Source organism: Astatotilapia calliptera, chromosome 1, assembly GCF_964374335.1.
Source record: "Astatotilapia calliptera chromosome 1, fAstCal68.1, whole genome shotgun sequence".
NCBI classification, from domain to species: domain Eukaryota; kingdom Metazoa; phylum Chordata; class Actinopteri; order Cichliformes; family Cichlidae; genus Astatotilapia; species Astatotilapia calliptera.
Window position 1 is genome coordinate 15,633,435 of NC_137422.1, and position 22,025 is coordinate 15,655,459.

Consider the following 22,025-nt stretch of genomic DNA (forward strand, 5'->3'; position numbering starts at 1 on the left):
AGCGAAGTAGAAATACACAAAAAAAAAAATGAAGGTATGATGGTGTCAGAAATGAGTCAAACACACAGCCAAAGCCGTTCAAATTTCAATTACTCAGAAGGAGGTAAGAGGAGGATAGAAAAGAAGGATGAAGTGGAATGAGAAAAGAGAAGGTGGGGGTGGGGGTGGGGGGTTGTCACTGAAATGCGAGAGAAGCTATATCAGTCTGATCAGTCATCCGTCCTCCTCCAATCTCCTGATAAAGCAGGTACTGCAGGAGGTGAAACGATGTGTATCAAAACCTCATGAAGATCGATGGCATCCTTCTGCCAGCTTTGAGAGAGACAAAAGAGAATGACTGTAAGAAATAAAAAGGAAAAGACGGCTATCTAAAGTGGTCAACACAAACGTGACAAGAGCAGGGAGACAGAGGAAATTGTGGGCTATTAAAAAGTACGAACAGGAGGAAGGCTTGATTTTTCTGCAGCTTGTTAACACAATGTCAGGTGATGCGGTAAATAAGTCCCAGAGAAATGAGAGAGGGCTATAATCAGAAATTTGCAGGATCTTGAGCCAGGTGTGTTTATGTACACAGTTCTTAGGCAAACAGCAGAGCGACAGGTGATATCAGCTCTAAGAGCTTAACAGGCCCGCAGATGTAGAGGTCATGTCTTAGTTTCACAAACAGACACGGACTATAAGAGAGCCTTGATTTCACCCTCGTACTTCACAGAATTTACTCACTTTTCTTTTTACGGTTTAAACTGTGAGTGTACTTTAAGACACTTTAAGAATAACTTGGACTAAAATAAAATATATTTCCTTCAAAGCCAACAGAGGATTAATTAAACAACAAAATGCTATAATAAAAACAATAAAAAAACAGATGTAAATTATGTCCCTGGAAATATATTTAAATAATGCAAATGCACTTATTTTTAGTGAAAAGCCATGCACACTTATCCAACACCACTGTTATCATAGTTAGGAACAAAGACATTCCAGTATAGTATGCTTTAATATGCCTATAATAGATCACAGATGACTTTCATTATACGCCTGCCACGGTTATATGATTCACATCATGAATGGCGACACAGTGACTATTTATTTGCTGTTAAGAGCAAGTATTTTTCATATTCTACAGAGGAAAACATGAACTTATCACATGTGGTGTCAAAACAAATGCTGTTGTGTCTGCACACACAACGACTAATGTGCCATTAAAAGGGCAACCACAAACAAACAGCGAACATGTGAGAAATCCCACAGATGATATTTTTGAACTAGTGATTTTTTAAGATGCAAATTTGTATTAACAGAAAAAAGATCTTTGCTTGTGCAGCCGTGGCATAGGGCTTTTTACACTGAATACATTTTCACATGTGCGAAAAATGAAACTAATGACTGCTAGATTCTATTTAACTGCTTTAGATTCAAGGTCCTGAAATTAAGCATGCCTAGCCACTGTCACACTGTGAATAGAACAGAGCCACCAGCAACACTTTTACTGCCATGTCAAGGCAAGATATGTGCTAAAAGGCCTGTTGTTGTTTCCTATTTGCACAGACAAACTGTCCAAAGCCATCTGCATCAAATAAGTCTCACTACGACCACTCTTCAGCTATGATTAGCTAAACTACTCAGGTGGTACTTTGTGTGAGTTCCCCAAGAGTGAATATCCACAAATGATATGAAGTGGTAGCTAATAAGTCTTAATATTAACAAGCAATACCTCCGTTTACATCCACATTTCAATTAAGTATCAAATAGTGAATGCTTAGCTTGAAGAGACTGAAGATTTCTGAAAGACTTCTGTTGCACTGTTTATTTGCCTTTTTCAAAAAATAAAAAAGTTATCCAATGAGCAACATAACTGACATTATGTAACAAATAAACTGGCCACATTTCATGTTTTGTTACATAATTTTTTAACTTGAACAGAACTTTTACCTTTTCTAGGAAAGTGTCTTTTTGACACTCTTCAGTAGCACTTACATACAGCAGACTTCACAGTTTGAATTTTGTATATATACTGCAGGGATTTAGACAATGCGTTGCTCATGTGCCATTGACAGTATGATGTATGATTTAGGTGCAAGAACCTTCTAGTTTATTGGAGGAAGATAAAGAACAAAATTTTTAAACCAGGCTTTATCCAACATTTAAACTTCTCTTCTGAAAAGTTTGCATTATTAATGCCATATTTGCATATTTAAGAATTTCAGCAAATTTCAGAAAGATTGTAGAAGAAATACACACACACACACACACACACACACACACACACACACACACACACACATTAGGTGTCTTTTAATTTCTATTTACTTGCAGTGAAAATAATCACTGAAAAAAGACAGTGGACGACCTGAGTTGGACTGAGAAGAGGACGAAACAGTGGAACTTTTGTATGATTAACCAGGATCCTCCCCCTCTACACACACACACAGTGATATGAGAATGAGAATAGTCAATTATTAATGCTCATTATATTTACTTTTTCCAGTTCAGTTTATCAACACATGTGCCGTGCAGCTGCTCCCTTGTTGAGGCTGACTGATGATCAGAGGTGGGAGTGGCTGCAGCTGTCGGGGAGGAGCTTCTTAACAGGCTGTGCATCATACCACGAGTTGGATACAAAGGGAAAGGAACCAAGCAGGGAACAAAGAGTCTGTTACAATCTCAAAACTTGCAGTTGCTCTCTTCTTTGAGTAGCATTTTAGAAAGTGTGAATCCCACTTTGCAAACTTGTGAAAGTGTTTGTGAAGAAAAATGCATTTAAAGGACAGAGAAATAGGTGTTAAATATTTTAGTACATTACCGAAGACTTCTTACTGTCAGTCTGGCAGCAGCCTCCCACTGAATAAAACTGGAAATAATTTCTAAAGTGTGCACCAAACTATGTGTTTAAAGTACAAAAGACTTTTGTTGTCTGAGCAATGATTGGATGTCCGCCAGAATAGGTCCAAGCGCTCACGTAGCCAGCCACAAATGATGTGCTCGCTGTTCTTTTTTCATTTTCCTTAGACACTTCACTATCATCTTGTTTTGCAAAGTTGCAGGCTTTTGTATTGGGTAATTTTGCCTGAGGACACAAAGATAATGGTCAGCCAGTCAGTCACTCCATGAGATGCATATCAGATGTTTGTAAGGGTTATCAATAGCATTATAATAACAATCATGTAACATCAACTCAAGGAAGTCTGTTGAATTACGCCAGGGACTCAAATACTCTCATTTTGTGCACTGAGTACCCTCGCGTATTATTTTTCAGTGTTGCAGGGATAGTGTAGTGAGGAGGGATATTTTAGCCTAAACAATGATCTAAATTTAACCAGGCAGCAAGTAAAAGCCAAAGTAAAAATAAATGAAAACAAAACAAAAGATACCAAACAGTGCATCCGCCTGTGTGTATATGTTGCTGTTCTTTCAAGCTGCTCTCACCGTCCAGTATTTCTTCCATCACTGTGTCAAGGGTTGGAAGCCAAAGGGCACTTTTTGCATGTCTCTGTGATGCCAAAAGCTAAAATACAAATGGCAGTATTTGATGTTCTGGTAGGAGAATATGTCGAACAGATGCAAAAAGATTTGTTTTTAAAGCAAAATCTCATAAAATCTAAATAAAAAACAACATTTACACGTTGTATATAATCTACTGGTATATCTATATCCTACGTTGAAAGCTGATCAATTCTTATTGAGCCCAAGTAAGGTAAGTAATATAGGTTCATATGGGTGTGCAACACGTATTGCAAAATGTATCAGCCTCATAATGTTGTTTGTTTATGCAGCTGCATAGTTCAGTTGGTGTAGTTTCTAAATTCTGTACATATTTATTGATTTATGTATTGACTGTAATAATATTGTACTGTGATGTCATGTCCACAAAACAGATACTTTGCTGCCATTCAGTTTCTATAAAACAGTGTTTAAAAAACGATGTCTCCCAGCTATAACATAAAGATTTCAGAATATGACTGATTATACAGATATAGTTCTCAAATATGTAGTAGTGGTTTTACAGATGATACTTCTTCTGGTGAATAGTAAGCCCTGACCTGCCCTTTACTCTGTGATTCTGGTCCAAAAATGAACAGTATATTCTTCGTGTTATTTTGGTGTTACACAGGAAGATTTATTTTTTGTGGAGGCAGGCTGGTATTTTGTGGTGTAAATTTGAATTTGAGTTAAAAAGTATTTTCCTGGGTGGGAACAGGTTTGCCTGGGCTGGTTTCCAAGGGAAGGCCTATGTTTTGGAAACACTGATCTGGCATACACAAGCCGCTGGTCAGTTTCCAAGGCACCTAGCCTCAAAACTCACTCTTCACACCTTCCCTCCGCTGCTGTAAAAGCCTAGAGTATTTGCCAAACACAGCTAGGCACAGTTGTGGTGGTGATGCTGGATGCGTACAACCACTGATTATGGTAGTTCAACAAAAACATCTCCATATTTATCCATTTATCTACCCCTACTAACACAATAAAAGCAACATTTAAAATTGTAATGTTCCTTCTGAATCCATTTTGAGTTTCATTGAGAAATATTTTAATGGCTAAACGGAACCAACGTAATTGTTATTCCTATGTTTGTGATGATTACATTCATTAACTACAACAAAGTGCAAAAAAATGAAATAAAAAAAAGAATCTTTTAACTTGCGTCTTCATCCTATCACCCCAAATAAACTCAAATGTACTCCATAAGGCTGGATATCTGTGCAGCCTTAAACCTGTTGTGTACCAGGGGGATGAAAGGGGGAGATGTTTGTCTGCTCAATATTGCAGCAGATCAGCCAGCCACAACACGGATCTGTGTGCAAACACTTCTGTAATAAGAAATTTGTATCTAAGTATACCTCTGCCGTTTCCAACAACAGTCTAATTTCATGGTGTGTCGTGTTTATTCTCTCAAGATGTTTGACCCTTTATGGAACAACTCAAATTTAATTTGTAGCAGGAAGATCCAGAACACTGCAGAGCCCCACTGTTAAGCCTCCTATACATGGAAAATCACTGCGAGGGCACAGGGGTCTGGTTTGTCGGAAAAGCAGTTTATTTATAAGGGGATTTGTGCTGATCTGCATATAAACACAAAGGAATGATGAGGCTATTATCCTATCACTAACCTTACTACAATAATGTGTTTTTAATTACTGTATTGGGTCCCCTGGTTGTATTTAGTACTTAATGGAAATTCATGAGAGCGACTTGGCATCACAATACTAGAATATGTGATGCATTTGATCCTGTATTTTCTATGCTTGCTTAGAAATTAGAAATTAGGTATTAACATTAACTTAAAGTAATAAAGCTTAAATGTGAAGCACAGTTGTGGGATGCACCAAAAGACTTTGTTCTTTTACATTGTCTTATAAAGGAAATAAGTAATGCACATGAATCTTGGGTCCACAAACAGTGCAAATAGCTTTAGGCTATTTATTGAAATTTTAAAAGTAAAACTAGGACCCAGTTGTATGATCCATCGTGGCAAGTTACCAAAACCAGCACATTTACAACTAAAATTTTTACCATTAAATCTGAAATAAATTCAAATCTAACACTACGGATACTGCAGTCTTTGTGTATGGGCTGAATGGAAGAAGAGGTGGGAGTTAGTTGAGTGGGAGTCAGGGTTATCTCTCTGACCTTTTTATATTGTATTGCAGGTGTCATTTACATGTCCTAGGTGATTTTGTTGTAATTGGATAGTGCACAACACATAAAATCCAGATGGAAAAGCTTCCAGAAAGCATTAAAAACCTGATTACCAATGCAACCTCGGGGTGCTCATTACCATGCAGTCTAATACAGAAAACAGTCTCAAAGATGAGCGTAGAGTTGAGTCAACACTTGACCCAAGCAAACAAAATGAACATCAGCAGCTTCACCATAGTATTTTTATTTTTTTGCATTCACGCATCTTAACTGCTGATGTGAAATTACTACTGCATCAGTTGATAACAAGTACTTTACAGCTTTTCAGATGTGAAGACTTTCTTGCTCTGGGATGATATAATAGAAATACAATTAAATTTTTTTCACTATTCACTTCCATGTCCTATTATTTACTATTACTTATTTATGCTTCTAACTTCAATCCTAATGCTGGGTAGAACTCCTTGGTTTTTCATTTTAATGCACTAGGTACCCTATAGTAAGGTTCTTGAGGTAGTGAATGACTTGAACAACAATGAGACATGCTCTGTTTGACTTTGACTTTGACACTGAGATACAGTGACAAATCAGAAAATGATGCTGCAGTGATACACCTTGTATCCCCCCCAAAAAAGATGGCCCCGATAAAGCATCCATATATTGAATACACCTGTTAGGATTAAACGTTTATTGTCATGAAAAGTTCTCTGCTGGTGTTATTGCAATTTCTGCCGTGGTTCTTGTAGTGGTTCTTGTTCTTTTTTCAGTTGCTTCCTTTAAGTCAGGGGTGGGGGAACTCCAGGCCTTAAGGGCCGGTATCCTGCAGGTTTTAGATGTCCGGCTGGATAACCGCTGCTCATCTACCATCACAATGAACACCGGTGTACCACAAGGCTGTGTGATGAGCCCTTTCCTCTACTCCCTCTTCACCCACGACTGCAGACCTGCTGATGGTTCCAACACCATCATTAAGTTTGCAGATGACACCACGGTGATTGGCCTCATCAGTGACAACGATGAGGCCGCCTACAGGGAGAAGGTGGATCATCTGGCTGAGTGGTGCGACAGAAACAACCTGCTGCTTAACACCGAGAAGACCAAGGAGCTCATCGTGGACTACAGGAGGAATGCTGACCCACATCCACCCATCCACATTAAGGGGACGGCTGTGGAGCGTGTGAGCAGCTTCAAGTTCCTGGGAGTCCACATCTCCGAGGATCTCACCTGGACGACCAACTGCTCCAAGCTGGTCAAGAAGGCTCACCAGCGCCTCTTCTTCTTGAGGACCCTGAGGAAGAACCACCTGTCCTCAGACATCCTGGTGAACTTCTATCGCTGCACCATCGAGAGCATCCTGATCAACTGTATAACAGTCTGGTACGGGAACTGCTCTGCCTCGGACCGGAAGGCGTTGCAGAGGGTCGTGAAAACTGCCCAGCGCATCGCCGGAGCACCACTTCCTGCCATAAAAGACATCTACAGGAAGCGGTGTCTGAAAAGGGCTGGGAAAATCATCAAAGACCCCAGTCACCCATCACATGGACTCTTCACCCTCCTGCCCTCTGGGAGGCGCCACAGGAGCCTCCGGACTAAGACCACCAGGTACCGGAACAGCTTCTTCCCCACAGCTGTCAGACTCCTGAACTCTGCCTCCTGACATCTGACCCACATTAACACATGGACTGAACATACACACACCCACAATGGACAACTGTACCCTCAAACACAATAATAACATGGAGTGAACCACCACTCACAACCACTAGCACTTTATATAGCCTCTGTAGAAACTATCTACACCCTCACTTATCTTAACTGCACTACTGTATAGCTCTGTGTAAATAATCATTCTGTACATTCGATAATCTTTAATCCTACAACTGTTTACAACTTGCATAGTTCCCATTTCTGTATAGCTGTATATCTCAGATTCTGTAAAGTTATTTATTTCATATTCTGTATAGTTTTTCATATTTATATCCTGTTCATATCCTGTACATAGCTTGTACTCACTACAGCCTGTACATACTTAGTTATAGAATATTCACAACATACTTCATACCGTGTACATTATAACATACCATAATAGACCCATTTCTGTAATATACTCACATATCTATATTATTGCTAATATATATTGTAATATATCTATATCACTAAAGCACTTCTGGATGGATGCAAACTGCATTTCGTTGCCCTGTACCTGTGCATGTGCAATGACAATAAAGTTGAATTCTATTCTATTCTATTCTATTCTATTCTATTCTATGTGTCCATGATCCAACACAGTTGATTTAAATGGCTAAATTACCTCCTCAACATATCTCGAAGTTCTCCAGAGGCCTGGTAATGAATTAATGATTTGATTTAGGTGTGCTGACCCAGGGTGATATTTAAAACCTGCAGCACATCGGCGCTTGAGGCCTGGAGTTCCCTCGCCCTGCTTTAGGGGATTCCACAGCTGGTCATCTGCTCTCATCATATCCCTAATATTGTTCTTTGTCACACCGACCCTCTGCATGTCCACTACATCTATGAATCTTCTCTGTGGTCGTGCTCCTGCCTGGCAGCTCAATATTAAACATACATTGTCAAATATATTGACTGTCTCTCCTCTGTACATGTCCAAACCATCCCAGCTTGCCCTTCCTAACTTTGTCTCCAAACTGCTCAACCTGAGCTGTCCCTCTGATATACTCATTTCTAATCTTGTCCATCCTAGTCACTGCCAATAAAAATCTTAATATTTTCAGCTCTGTTTTACAGGTCAGCCTTGTGTCTTTTTGACAATGCCACTGTCTCCAAACCATACACCATAGCAGGTCTCAATACCATTTTGTAAATCTTCCCTTTCACTTTTGGTGACAGTCATCTCTACTCACTCCACCCTGCCTGAACTCTCTTCTTCACTTCTCTCGTGCACTGTCTGTTGCTTTGGTTGTTAACCCCAGGTATTTAAACTCATCTGCCTTCATGATTTCTACTCCTTGTATGTTGCCTTTGCCTTTTGACACCTTCTCATTTATACGGACACATATTCTGCCTTGTGTCTACTGACTTTCATTCCTCCTTTCTCCAGCGCATACCTCTACCTCTCCAATCTCTTTCACCTGCTCTCTACTCTCAGTATAGATCACGCGATTGTCTGCAAAAACCATATACGACAGAGAATCCTTCCTGACCTCATCTGTCAATTTATCAATCACCAATGCAAAGAAGTCAGAGCTGATTCCTGATAAACTCTATCCATACCTTGCACCTTTTTGTCACTCCTACTGCACACTTCACCACTGCCTCAATGTGTCCCCATGTCCCTTGCATATCTGCACCACCATCGTATAATTCTCTGTCACTCCTGACTTCCTCATGCTGTACCACAGTTCTTTTCTTGGCACCCTATCGCATGCTTTCTCTAGATCCACAAAGACACAGCACAGCGCCTTCTGATTTTCTCTATACGTCTATATCAACACTCCCACAGCAAACATTGCATCTGTAGTGCTCTTTCTCAGCATGAAGCCATGCTGCCGCTCACTTGTCACCCCTCTTCTTAACTGAACTTCAACAGTTCTTTCCTATATTTTTTGAATTGTTATGTATGTCACTGTAGTTACTACATCTCTGCACATCATGTTTGTCCTTGCAAACTTGTACCAGTACGATTCTTCTCTATTCCTCTGGCATTTTCGTACTCTCCAAGATTGTTTAGCATAATCTGGCCAAAAGGTCCACTGCCCTTTCTCCAAGACATCTTCACAACTGCACACCTCCACAGTTATGTCATCTCGGCAACCACCTTTTTCACTCTTCATCCTCATCAGAGCTGCCCTCACATTCTCATTACTAATCCTCAAAACTTTCTGTCCTCCGTCTCTCAGGTTCTCTCTTATTTTCTTCACTCATGAGCTCTTGAAAGTACTCCTTCCATTTTCTCAAGACATCTTGTTACTCCCTAGTACATTTTCATCTATGTCCTAAATCAACCCAACCTGCTGCACATCCTAAACAGCTTGATCTCTTTGTTCAGCCATCTGATACAAATGCTTTTCCCTTTTGTTAGTATCCACAGTGTCCAGCCTCACATGCAACTCACTATTAGAGTTTTCCTTTGCCACTTCTCTCTGGAAGTAGCCTCCCAGTAATCCTGCCCTGCGTACTTGTGGTTGGACTTATAAAAAAGCGTGTGCATGTGTGTGTACACATTTTACCCCAAACCATGATAATAGTAGCTAGATGTAACCAAGTATTTGATTCCTAAAGTTAATCTGCCAACATCTAAAAACAAGTGTCCTACACAAAATCTTCAAGTTTAAAGGCTTTTTGTTTGTACACCCACCACGATACTACCAACATCAAAATTTGTCAGTTTATACGCCTTTTTGTCAAGCTATATGTTTTCCACAGCACTGCTTTGTACGTTGGACAATCTCAAACTGGACAAGTGGTGAAAAACTGGGTGAATGGGTAATGATGTTAACTGCTTCCATGTGTGTTATGAAGACAAGGGGTCCTGACCATGACACTTTATGGGGAGTTAGGGGTGAGAATGTGTTGGTAATTTGACTAATTTTCCTGTCTCCATTTCGCATCTGGAGTGTGACTATAGGTGACAAATGCACTTTTTTCCCATAGTTGTGGCTTGTGTTCCACATGTAACCAAAAGAAGCATGCAGGAGAAACCGACATAGGAAAACTGCAACTAAACAATCAGAATAAACACTAATGAGGGCCGTGGAAGTTATAGTTAACACTAATCTATGCATTGTTTACCTCATTGCCACCACATTCAAAGCCTAACTATTAACTATTAACAACCAACCGAAGTGCATTTTTTCTTTACACTGTTGCATCTGTTTCAGAACTGTCCATCCATTCATTTTCTTTACAGCTTATCGAGTTCAGGGTTACAGGGAGTAAGAGGGTGAACCCTATTCCAGCTGTCTGAGAGGTAGGGTACACCCTGGACAGGTCAGCAGTCCATCATAGGGCTAACACAGAGAGACAAACAACAGTTTATGTTCAGAGTCATACCTATGGCCAATTTAGAATCATCAGTTAACCTACGAAGCGTCCCTTTGTACTGGAGGAGGAAGGTAGAGTAGCCAGAGATAACTCAGGGAGAACATTCAAACTCCACAAAGAAAGGCTTCAGCCAGCTGATGGTATAGAACCCAGAACCTTCTTGGTATTAGGTGACAGTGCTAACCACTGCACCAATGTGGCACCCTGTTTCTGAACTACTACCCTGAAAAAAAAGGCCTTTCTGAAAAAACACAGTTTTTGAGCCACTGCTTGAACTACTGTGATGTGTGTAGCACAGGGTTTAGGTATTACTATCACAGTGTCAGTGCTATAACTGCAGTAGATAAGCATCAGGAACTTCTTTTCTCAGAAAGGCTACTGGATAGAAGATGCTTGCATTATTTAAAATAATTGATTATTATAGTCTAAGTCACTGTGCAAGACAGCTGTAATGGCCACAGTTACCATTTCTTATCGAGGTGAGTAAATAGTTTTAACAGTCCTGTCAGCATCAGTCTTGTTATTTATTGCAGATCACTTATCTATGACACAGTTGACAGCGACAACACAAACAGGAAGTCAGCGATATGAGCATTGCTGCAATCCTCCAATCACGGCAAGACAGACAAGTAGGCAGGTCTTCATTGCACTGCACTCTACTAGATGGGCTTCTCCCTGGCCCCTGCGATTGCCATTGCATCAATATGTCCTGTTTAATGAATCTAACAGACTGGAGATAAACAGATCAATTGAAGCTGTCAATGTTGAACCAGTGTTACAAAACAATTTTTGTTTTTTGCATTGAAAGTCAGCCTGAGTATTACTTAACTGCTGTTTCTTGTAAGACCTATTGTGAGATGTATTTCAGCTGAAATAGAAGATGACTACTTGGGAAGATGTTAATTACACTGGTCAGAGTTTTAGCTATGGTAGAGACGTATGTCAAGATGACACAGTCAATCTGCCAGCTGGTTTTGTTTGTTCATTCTACTACAACACCAAGGATTATAGTACTTGTAACATAAATACAATAACTATGTCAAGTATGCTGACATGGTTATTATTACTACCTTAGCATGCTAGCAAAGATTAGCATTCAGCCTAAACACTAAAGTAAACACTAAAGTACCCATAGATACACTGTAAAAATAAATTGTAATATAAAAGTATTTTACTGTGTATTTTACAGTTTTGTACTGTTCTTCTAGAATATCATTAAATTTACATAAATAGACTGTGGTTTAACATTTCAAATGTAAATTAACGTAAAATCACTGTAAATGTAATAAAACATAATTTTCTTGTTTTTAAATATATTTGTCTGTACATATGCATATTTAGATTGTTAAAATACATTCACAAATGTATCATAATTTCACAAATATTTGTCCGTTATTTGAAAGATTGAACTGTTAAATTCAAATGTAATGCTATGGAAAAATATATAAAATGACTCGTATAAACTTTTTTTACATCAAATAATTATTATTATTATTGTTATTTAGGGCGATCGTGGCTCAAGAGTTGGCAGTTCGCCTTGTAATCAGAAGATTGCTGGTTCGAGCCCCGGCTCGGACACTCTCGGACGTTGTGTCCTTGGGCAAGACACTTCTCCTACTGGTGATGACCAGAGGGGCCAATGGTGCGATATGGCAGCCTCGCCTCTGTCCCCGGGCATGCAATCCATTATTATTTAAACCAACTGTTAACTGTATATTTCTGTACATTTACGTATAATTATTCATATTGCCGCATTCATTGACCTTGTTTATAGGTAATTTCATTGTTTAATCACATTAAAATGTTCCTAATTTAATGTTTAAAAGCACTTGAAAAAGGAAAAATCCCATGTAAAATTAGGGCAACAAACTGTATTGTCATCACTGAAAATAACTGTATTATTCATTAGAAAGTTATTTTCTGTTATTTTCTGGTATTATTTCACCGCCCCAGCTGCCGGAATATTACTGGTTTTTTTAGGATTTTTTTTTTACAGTGTAGTATAAAAGATGGACACAGCTTCTGAGTCTTAAAAAAATAAAAACCAAAGCAATGTCTCAAACCTGATTTCTATCTGAGAGTCACCAGATGATGATAGTTGTGTTTGAAACAAGGCATTTAAACCATATAGAAGTTTACACGCATGCTTTTTTTTAATTTTTAATTTTAATTTTTATGATTTTATGGTCCAGGCCACAAATTTTGGGTCACTGCAAACAAATACTGTCTTTCAAAAAGAAGGATTATCGGACGTGCTCAGTGGTTAATGACTTTGATGGACAAGTTTATTATTTTTTTGGCATACAAAAAAGTTACAATTTCTCACAGTATTTTTAAACCAAAAGCATAACTCATTTATACTTAAATAAATTTTTTAATCCAGGTGAACTGAAATGGGAACATATTGATTAGATTATATTTCAAATGTCTGACTAAATTTTTAAATAACAAGAAAAAGTCATGGATGATTCAAGCAGAACATCCATGACATCCAAAATGAAACTTTGAAGGCATGATGTAATTTTCTGTCCTCTCCAAACAAACTAAGACACATCTCTCGTAGGAAAATGCTTTTTGAATGTGAATTCACAGTAAAGAGACAATCTTCTAAAGGAGTTTCCATGTGTAGGCAAATTGCAGGCACAGGGGTTACTTTAACCTTTGAAACTCACATATGACATGAGAGCAGTAAGCCACAAGCTTTAAAGTTCATAAAAAGCATAAGGTCCACATCATTGCACAGAGACGACTCTCTTTCTTTTGAGAACTTGTATTAATCATGTGATTATTTAATTCTTCAAGATGTTACTTTTCCCCTCCAAGTTTTCTCGTTAAAAGTTTCCTTGAATTATTTTCTCTGAGAGACACAAAAGGAGAACAATTAGGAAGGATTTTTTTTTATCAGATTTCTCTTGTGCTACAGAGTCAACAGTGAGTTGACTGTGGGGTTAAAAAGCTTGTGAGATGCCTAACAATATTCAGTTTTTGTTATGACTTGAACTAGTTATCTTTATTTTTTTGGAAGGGTTGTTGTTTAGACTTACAGGTCCAGAAATATATGTACGGTATATCTCTTAAAGAACTAGAGGCTGGAAAAAAGATTGCTAAGTGACTGCAGTCTGACAGACAAAGCAAACTAAAGGGGGTCATGTAATTCACTGAGTATGCGAGTTTATATTAGGAATGTTTCCAGGGAAGAACACAATTCATTAGTCAACAGTTGTGGTAACATTTTGCTGATGTTTGTGTGTATAAACCATAGGTTGCAATAGAATGTGATCCTCAATTAGTGAAAAAAGGGAACTCATTAGGAAACAATTACAGTCACACATCCGTGCGAATCCCCACTGAGCAGTCTCGCTGCTTGTCCCAGGTTGTGAAATGAAAATCTGAAGATGAAGAAAGTGAAATGCATCACTCTGCACCTGTGATTCCTCTTCCAGATCTCCACCAGCTGCAGCCCATTAACGGCTGGAGGTAAAGGTTAAGTTTAAATATCTATTAAGGATAAAATAGAAAATGGTTTTCAGTGAAAGGTACCTTGTTTAAGTTGTTGCCATCACGACCTGGATACGAGGCAGAAAATAGATCGATGCATGGATGGATGGTTGGAATATTCTGCGCTCTTCTGTGGAACCAGAGAATAGCAGTGTTTAGATCTCGCAGGGTCACTATGCCTGAAAATAGCATTCATGTTGCCTGTAACATCCAAGAATATGGCTTTCTACCTAAGCTGGTGAAGATGTTACACAGGCCAGCGGATCAGTACAATATAGAGTGAAAGAGGTAAATCGCTAGATAAAACATTGATTGGCACAAAGATAGACTTCGAAGACTTCAAGATTTAATATAAATCAGGAGCTACTCATAAAATTTTGCTCCGCCTTGCAAGTTTTCATAGGCGATGTCAGCCACAGTGTATGGGTATTTGTGTTTTTGCTCCACGCCAAGTATGGGTTCTTTCAATTGACAAGTCTTTACAGCTGAATGAGACCAGACATGAACATATGAAAAGGCAAGAATTATCCTTCAGGTACCCTCAAAGTTGTCAGTCATGTGGGGTTGCTTGCTATATTCATCATGCAAAAAGGATTTATTGGCAGTCCCCAGCGTCAAACATCATGCCACACAGAATGAATAACAACAACACATGACATTATTTTCTTAGCTGAATCTGTGCTTTTGAAAATGTGGACATGAGGGAGAGTGGCATTTTCCATTCTCTGTGTCATCTGCTAAACATTAATTGTATGTTGTCACTGATTATACCGTATCATTTTGACCAGTGATTTGAATGCTAAGAGCTTGTGTTGCCTGTAAAATGATGTGTAGAGTTGGTACCCTGGCATTTGTTCAACAGAAGCAAGCATTAGCATGTGAAGAGGCTAAGAAAAAACAAACAAGCAACAAAGATTCGTAACTTTCCCACCAACAACGTGATTTCTGTGTGTGTAGATTGTTAAATCAACATAGACTTAAGATACAGATACACTAAAACAATATTATGCAACATTGTGTAAAATACAAAGCTATGTATATCGAATAGAATATGACATTTATTCATTTTGAAATAATGAGCATAGTTACCATATGGTTGGAATTTGTCAAGGAGTTTGACATATGGTTAAAAAGTATGCATTCAACAAAGTAGCATTAAATTAAATTGCAGCTGCTGTGAGGTAAATGCGTTAGTCATCTTCTCAGACACATATTTATTGTCAACTTCCACAACAACTTTTAGAATACACAAAAGCCTGTTTTGATTAGCACTGATGGGATATTTACTAGTTTGAAACTGATAAATAACCCATTATATGAATGCCGTAAGAAGAGGTCTGGGTCATTGTTGACAAGCGTCATTTGCTTATGTTTGAGACACAGTTTGTCCTTTTTATTCGCTTCTTCTGTTTTCTCCCCAGTGTCCATTGTCGACATTAGAAATATTCTTTTGCATTTACAGAACAAATCTATGGCACCTCATTCTGAGGCAATGACTCATTCTCTCTTGTAGACCAATGATTAAAACTGATAAGTGGGTGGTTTTTTTTCTCCTTTTTACATAAAAATCTAGGTGCAACAATTACTGGACACCTACAGGGTGATAATAGCATTTTTCATAGGAGACTGTATTTTTACTCATAATGGCTTTATTAACATAAATTCTTTAATGATGACAGGTATTCAGCAGATATAGTGCTATAGCTTGAGATTTAGCAGAGTGTGTGCCTGTATGATGGCTGTCTTCCCTTTAACTTTTCAAGATTATTTTTACAATTTTTTTTACAGTACAATATAAAGTGAAGAAACAAAGCTATAAACTGCCTGGTTTTCAAATTTTGTTAATTCAAATTTTCAAATTTCAGCACTTCAGTGGATTTGGTCCACAAATACAATGTGAATAATACCTGCAAAATATTCTTAAACCTTCTTCACAGTAAAGCCCAATCACACTAATTTAATCCATTTCGGTGTGGGGGAAATAAACAGTGGGGAACCAGTAACGCTACCACACCTAACTACCTCGTATCTCACATTTTCATGCAGAACGGAATCAGTATATTACTGGAATAACTGTGCAAATGATAAATTAGCCAGATCCCTTTTTGTAAATGTGAAGCCACTTGGCTACTGCATGATAAAAAACTGCCATGTAGAAGTCTGACCTTTAGAATGACACACTAGAGTCTCAGTATGTACAACATGTGGGCATTTTCTTGCCATCCCCTCTCTTCTTCATGAGCTGTCCTCACTGTCAGAGTCATAATTACTACAAGATATAAATTAGTTCAATGTAGGTTACACTCATGTTGATCCAGACATTTTTTAAAGCTGCAGTTCTCCAAGTATGTACTCAAGTACTGTATGGAATCATTAACTATGTCACAGTTGGCTGGAGTCTAGAAATTTCGCAGCCTGATAAAAGATAAGTGACATCAAACCTCTGAGGAAATGGTATTTAATTGCACAGGGGCTATAAAAATAGTAATCGTGTAGAAATAAACTGACACTTCAAAGCCAGCTTGTGGAGTCCTGCATTTATATATGTAAACGAGTTACTCGGGACAAACAAAAAGAAATCTGAGAATGTAACTCAGGATCACCTGACACATATAGTTAAAGCTTCTACGAATAAAGATGACCTTTGAGTGCAAGATCGCCCGTGTCAAAAATATCCAAATCAATTTGATGTGATCTGGAAAAAAAAGTACTGGTATTTGAGCGCAGTCAAGTATCTTATAACTTTGTATTGCTTCATTCATACTGCACAAGGTCAAATCAGCCTGTGCACTGAGCAGAGAGGGATCTTGCTCGACTCTCTTTCCCTGGTTTGACCAGGATCTATTTCAGCTACTACAGGCAGCCTTCTGGCTTTCACATCAGTAAGAAAAGAGAATGGGAGGGAATGTTTGACCTTTTTCGGTGCACAGTCTGGAAAGTGATATGTGATTCAAATGTGTCAGGGAGAAGAAAAAAATGGGGAGAGACAGAAAGCAAAGGGAGAGAGCAAATTACAGTCCAAGGGAAGGTTTGAAGACAGAAGAGGCATTTCTTATAAGGCGTATCTTGCAACTTCTGACATCTTGAAACTCTAATCCACCCAGAATATCTTTTTTTTGATCAAACAATGTGTCAATCAATATTCAAGGGATTATCATGAATGGCATTATACCTCCCAAAATGCCAACCATAAGGCAGTAACGGATGTGCTGTGTGCATGAAAATGGTTTTGCAGTAATTAGGAGGGCTCAGTAGCAACTACGGGATATCTTTGGGGTTGCCATATGGTGAATCAAAACAATTACCTTGAGCAAGCATTTATATTTTAACTCATAAACTCACAGGTGTAAAGTTCTGTCTCAACACAAATCAAAGCACCTTGTTACAGCCTTGTTAAGTGATATAAGGCAAATTCCTTGGGGGAATTCAAAGATTTGAATACAGTGAAATCTGTTCCAAAGAAAATCATATGCATTTCCTATTCAGTTCACTCCCATGTATTTGGATTTTTAAGTTGGAGATGCCTGATTAGAAGATCTGATTAGTATTCAGGGTCCACAGCATGTGTGATGCCAATTATCCACCGGGTCATTACCACTCTGGAGAGAAGTCGCACTAGCAAAAGGCATTTAAGGAAAAAGGCCTAAATTTTCATCAGCGGTTGCAGTGGCTCTTTGACAAAGTACAAATGAAACCAGTCTTCTCAGTGGAACAAGAGAAAGAGCGAGCTGAGATAAAATAGAAAATTATTGGTTTCTATTTATACAAAACATAGGTAGACGACCTCATCTTTGTAAATGCAGCCCAACATTTGACTTGAGTAACACAAAGCAGTTCCGGCACTGAGTAAATACCCTCTAAAGACTTGATTATTGCACAAGTCAGTTTCTGCGCACATTTGTTTAGCTGGCAGGTGGTAGAGCGCCTCAAACAGAAGGATTCAGCTTGTGTGATAATAGCCTCACTAATGTTTTGCCTGAGTCAGCTGATTACGTGAACTGCGATGGAAAGTAGTGAAAATTTTCAGCAGTCATTAGAGTATGGGGAAAGCATGTTTTTCCAAATAATATAGACGCTTACACTGTGTACCCTGTTCACAGTGTGCTGGAAAAGACATCACTGACTGTCAAAGAGCTTTCACACTCTGAGCTGGCCTCTTATTAATACTGCTTCTCACCAACCAGCATAGATTTTCTCACTTGTACTAGTGAGGGCCATAACAGAAAATTACCCAAATTATGTTTACCCCAATAGTGCTTTTAAAGTTTAAATTTCCCAAATTGTTTCTCCTCCGCATTTCTTTAAATAAAAGGAAGAAGTTTCATATTAAATAATTAAGATGTAATTACAGAAAAACTGCTGCTTAACCCTGCTGATTACAGCCCTCAGCCATGTTTGCTGCTCCTTACTTCTATCAACACAGAAGTTGTGTTTATTACCATCCACCTCCAGCTATACTCAGACCTCCTTTAAGTTTAAATAGATAGATAGATATTACTTGTTTGATCTTGTGTTTTGACACACACGAAAAATACACATACTTGTTCCTTGTATTATTCATGAAGCCAATTCAAGAGTAAGAACAAGTCAATAAGGTGAATAATCTGACTGACTTCACCTGGTATATGGGGAATCATAGGGCCTAAGGTTTGGACACTTCCCTTAGGCTCTCTCTTCGACGTGAGTTTGTAGGAGGTAAGACCTACATTACATATTAACAAACTACATTATTCATCACTTGTCAGTGACTTGACTGGCAGAAACATAAGCTTTAGCTGATTTAAAACAGGCTTAATAAGATGATAAGAGACTCTAGAGCTCTGGTAGAATTGGAATTATCAGCCATACAGCTACTAACTTTGTCCTTGTCTAGTGTTTATATCACCATCGTGTGACATTTAACACATCTGTGAGGATAAAAAAGTTTTACTAAGCCATGGAACGAAATGTCCACATTTCTTGTGTGGAGTTCTGATAGGGTTGGTAATCAATACCAATGTTTTAACAGTTGCTTCACAATATGGGTATTTTTCGCTTTCTGGTTTACTTTTTGTCCAATACTCCTAATTACTGCTCATTCACTTGCATCACCCACACAGATACCTTAGAGACTTGACAAAGGTGGAAATTTCTACCAAATCGAAGCATATTTCTCATTTTCCAGATAAAGAAGAAAAAAATCCAGGACACACATACCACACAGGTTCCCAGAGAGCAACTAAAGGCAGGTGATGAGTTCCTAATGACTGCAGTTGGCCAGCAGAGCAAGAAAGTGTTTCACCACTACAGACAGTTATGTTGTCACTTTTCTTTCTACATCAGGGTGTCAAGCTTTAAGCTGAAGTGACAGATCACTCCTTTAGCTGCTCCCTTCCAGCTAAGGACAGTGACGGCTGCATCCAGAGGCAGAAAGGTCAGGCCACCAGGTTGGTTGTGCTAATGGACTGCTGACCAGGCAATAAGCCAGCCTCTCAAGAGACATTGGCAGCCTAGTTCTCACCTCAACTGTGCCGGTCTAATGTCCTTTGCATCACTTTCATCACCACTTGCCCAAACTGGGGAATATTCTCATTTTGCTTGATTTCCCATTCACGCATTGTTTCTTCTTCCTCTGAACTGCCGATGATGCACTATGTTGTCTTAGTTGTCACGCTAAGTTGACCCAGGGTTGCGTGGCTGATCATGTTTTAAGACTTGAAGCTCAAATCATAGCTGAGGCGTTTGTGAAAGTCCACCTCAAGATGGCAGTGTTCACCACGGCAGGCACTGAGCTCAACAGCTTGCCATTTCTCAGCAACAGCAACAGCACTGAGCCCAGGCTTAAATTGAGGGTTATCTCCTGCATTGAAATTAAGTAATGATTGGATGGAAGCAGGTAATAAATGATGTCTGGATCTGTATGGCTCAGTCTGATTTGCATTTTATGAAATTGCTATTTTCTACTTACCTTATAACATTCGGGGCGACTCGGAACAGTTCAGCCTCTTGTTGCTTTGAAACTTGTCACGTAAGGTCATCTGCGTTTATTCCAAAGTCACGCCACAGACTCCTCGGAGCACCACAGCAAGAGGCAGTAAACTTAAAATAAGAAGTGCAATTCACCCGTTAAACCAAGAACTCCGGCCACACGCGGCTTTGTAGCCTTGATGACTAGGATAACTGTCAAGGTTATTTCTCATAAACAAATGCTGACGACTGGCTGCAGGGTGCTAAGTGCGGTGGACGGAGCGTGAATATGCACCCGGCGCAAACATGCTTAGACAACGGATTCTCTGTTTAGAGTGCAATTATAACTGACTCTCACACAAGGCTTGTATTGTATATGCCAGTGTTTATTCTTGGCAAGTCAATATGCACGGGAAACCGCCATAGCGCATCTTTCTAATGTGCTTCAGTCTAGTGGCTTTTATGTCCACCCCAATTAGGCTATTGTAGCCTACCTGACAACAGCCTAACAGGTTGGCGTATGCTTTTGATGCGTCCCTTTAGAGCCAATGAGTGTTATCTGCTTTTATATAATCACACACACACACTATAAAAGCTAGAGGACATCCACTATCTCTTTATTCTTTTCTCTCAGTGTCTTTTTTTACACTATCATCAGCAGCAGCTTCATCATCATCGTCGTCGTCATCCTCCTCCTCCAGCCCAGCCACGGGGTTTTTGGTTAAGCGTCTCTTCAGCCTGCAGCATCTTCGCGGAGAATCTCACCGCGGACAGCCCTCCGGTTCGCTTTAAGTGACGTGACATCGGGCCAATCCCGTCCTCGCTCGGGTTGCCAACGCCATTGAAAGCGAGGGGCGGTGTCCAATGACGAGGGTCGGCCGGGTGGGGGTGCGGGGTGGTTAGTCTGTGTGGTGTGCATCGCCAACCCCTCCTATGGGTTTACACAGAGTTAGTGCAAGATATTCTGCTCTGGGAGTGAGAGTGCAAGGATAAACGCCACACACACGCTGCGCATCCGTGTCACACTGAGCAGCCGTAAGGCTGGTGTTTCTAAGTGGGATCGACTCTGAGCTTTTACACCTTTTTTGTTGTTGGCTTTTTTTTTTTGTCTTTTTCATAAATGTCCTCGTGATCTTTTTTTCTTTCTTTTTAACCTTGAGTCTGATTATTGATGGAGCTCCGTGAACTTGAAACATAATGGGACACGCGTGTCTCTTTTTGGGTTCACCTCGTCTGCGCCTTAACCTTCACAGGTAGCCGGGGAGAAAAGGAAAGAAAGAAAGGGGGAAAGACGCCGGTTCTCTCTGGACATGCACAGGAGATGAGCATTGATTTTGGGACCCGTTTAATTGAAGACACCGCAAACCACTGACCACCTTGCTGTGTCTGCTGGAGAGCGACGCTGATCACCGCAATCACCGCAGGTCGCACAATTAGATCCAGTCAATTCCTGAAGTTAAATGGGGGGGAAAGGAACTGCGACATATGCAGCTTCTAATTTACCCCAGTTTCTGCGACCGGCTGCTTTTATTTAAAACCTGTACTCGTGTCTGATTAACCCAGTGCTGCTGGGTGATTGTTGTTATTATTATTTACCTGGAGCCAAAAGCAGATCGACAGAGGAGGATATCTTTACCTGAATGAACTACTGTACTACTGTGGATGAGAAGACTATGAGCTGACACACTCCAGTTTTTCTTCTGTGCTGCAACCGATTTGGGTATGTAATACAAGCATGGGTCTCTTTTGCCCACTAAGAATTCAAAATCTCACTGAGCTTACTTTGTTGGCTTCATTTATGCTTATTCACTCGTTAAGCAGCCCACTCACAGCCTAAGCTCTTTAATTTTGACAGTTTAAGTGGAAAAATTAATAAGACTGTGTAATGTGTTGTGAAGTTTTGTTGCCGTGGGGGTGTTCGA

The 22,025-nt window shown here is 39.4% G+C and overlaps 1 protein-coding gene across 4 annotated transcripts in view; it reads left to right on the forward strand.

Moving 5' to 3' along the window:
• Window positions 1–20,705: 20,705 nt before the first annotated feature.
• Window positions 20,706–22,025, forward strand: part of pcdh9 (protocadherin 9) — a 188,494-nt gene continuing 187,174 nt past the window's right edge. For all 4 annotated transcript variants that reach the window (XM_026165123.2, XM_026165131.2, XM_080290111.1 and 1 more), the window contains exon 1: window positions 20,706–21,823. The gene's annotated coding sequence lies outside the window, so the exon portion shown is untranslated. The remainder of the gene's footprint in view (window positions 21,824–22,025) is intronic.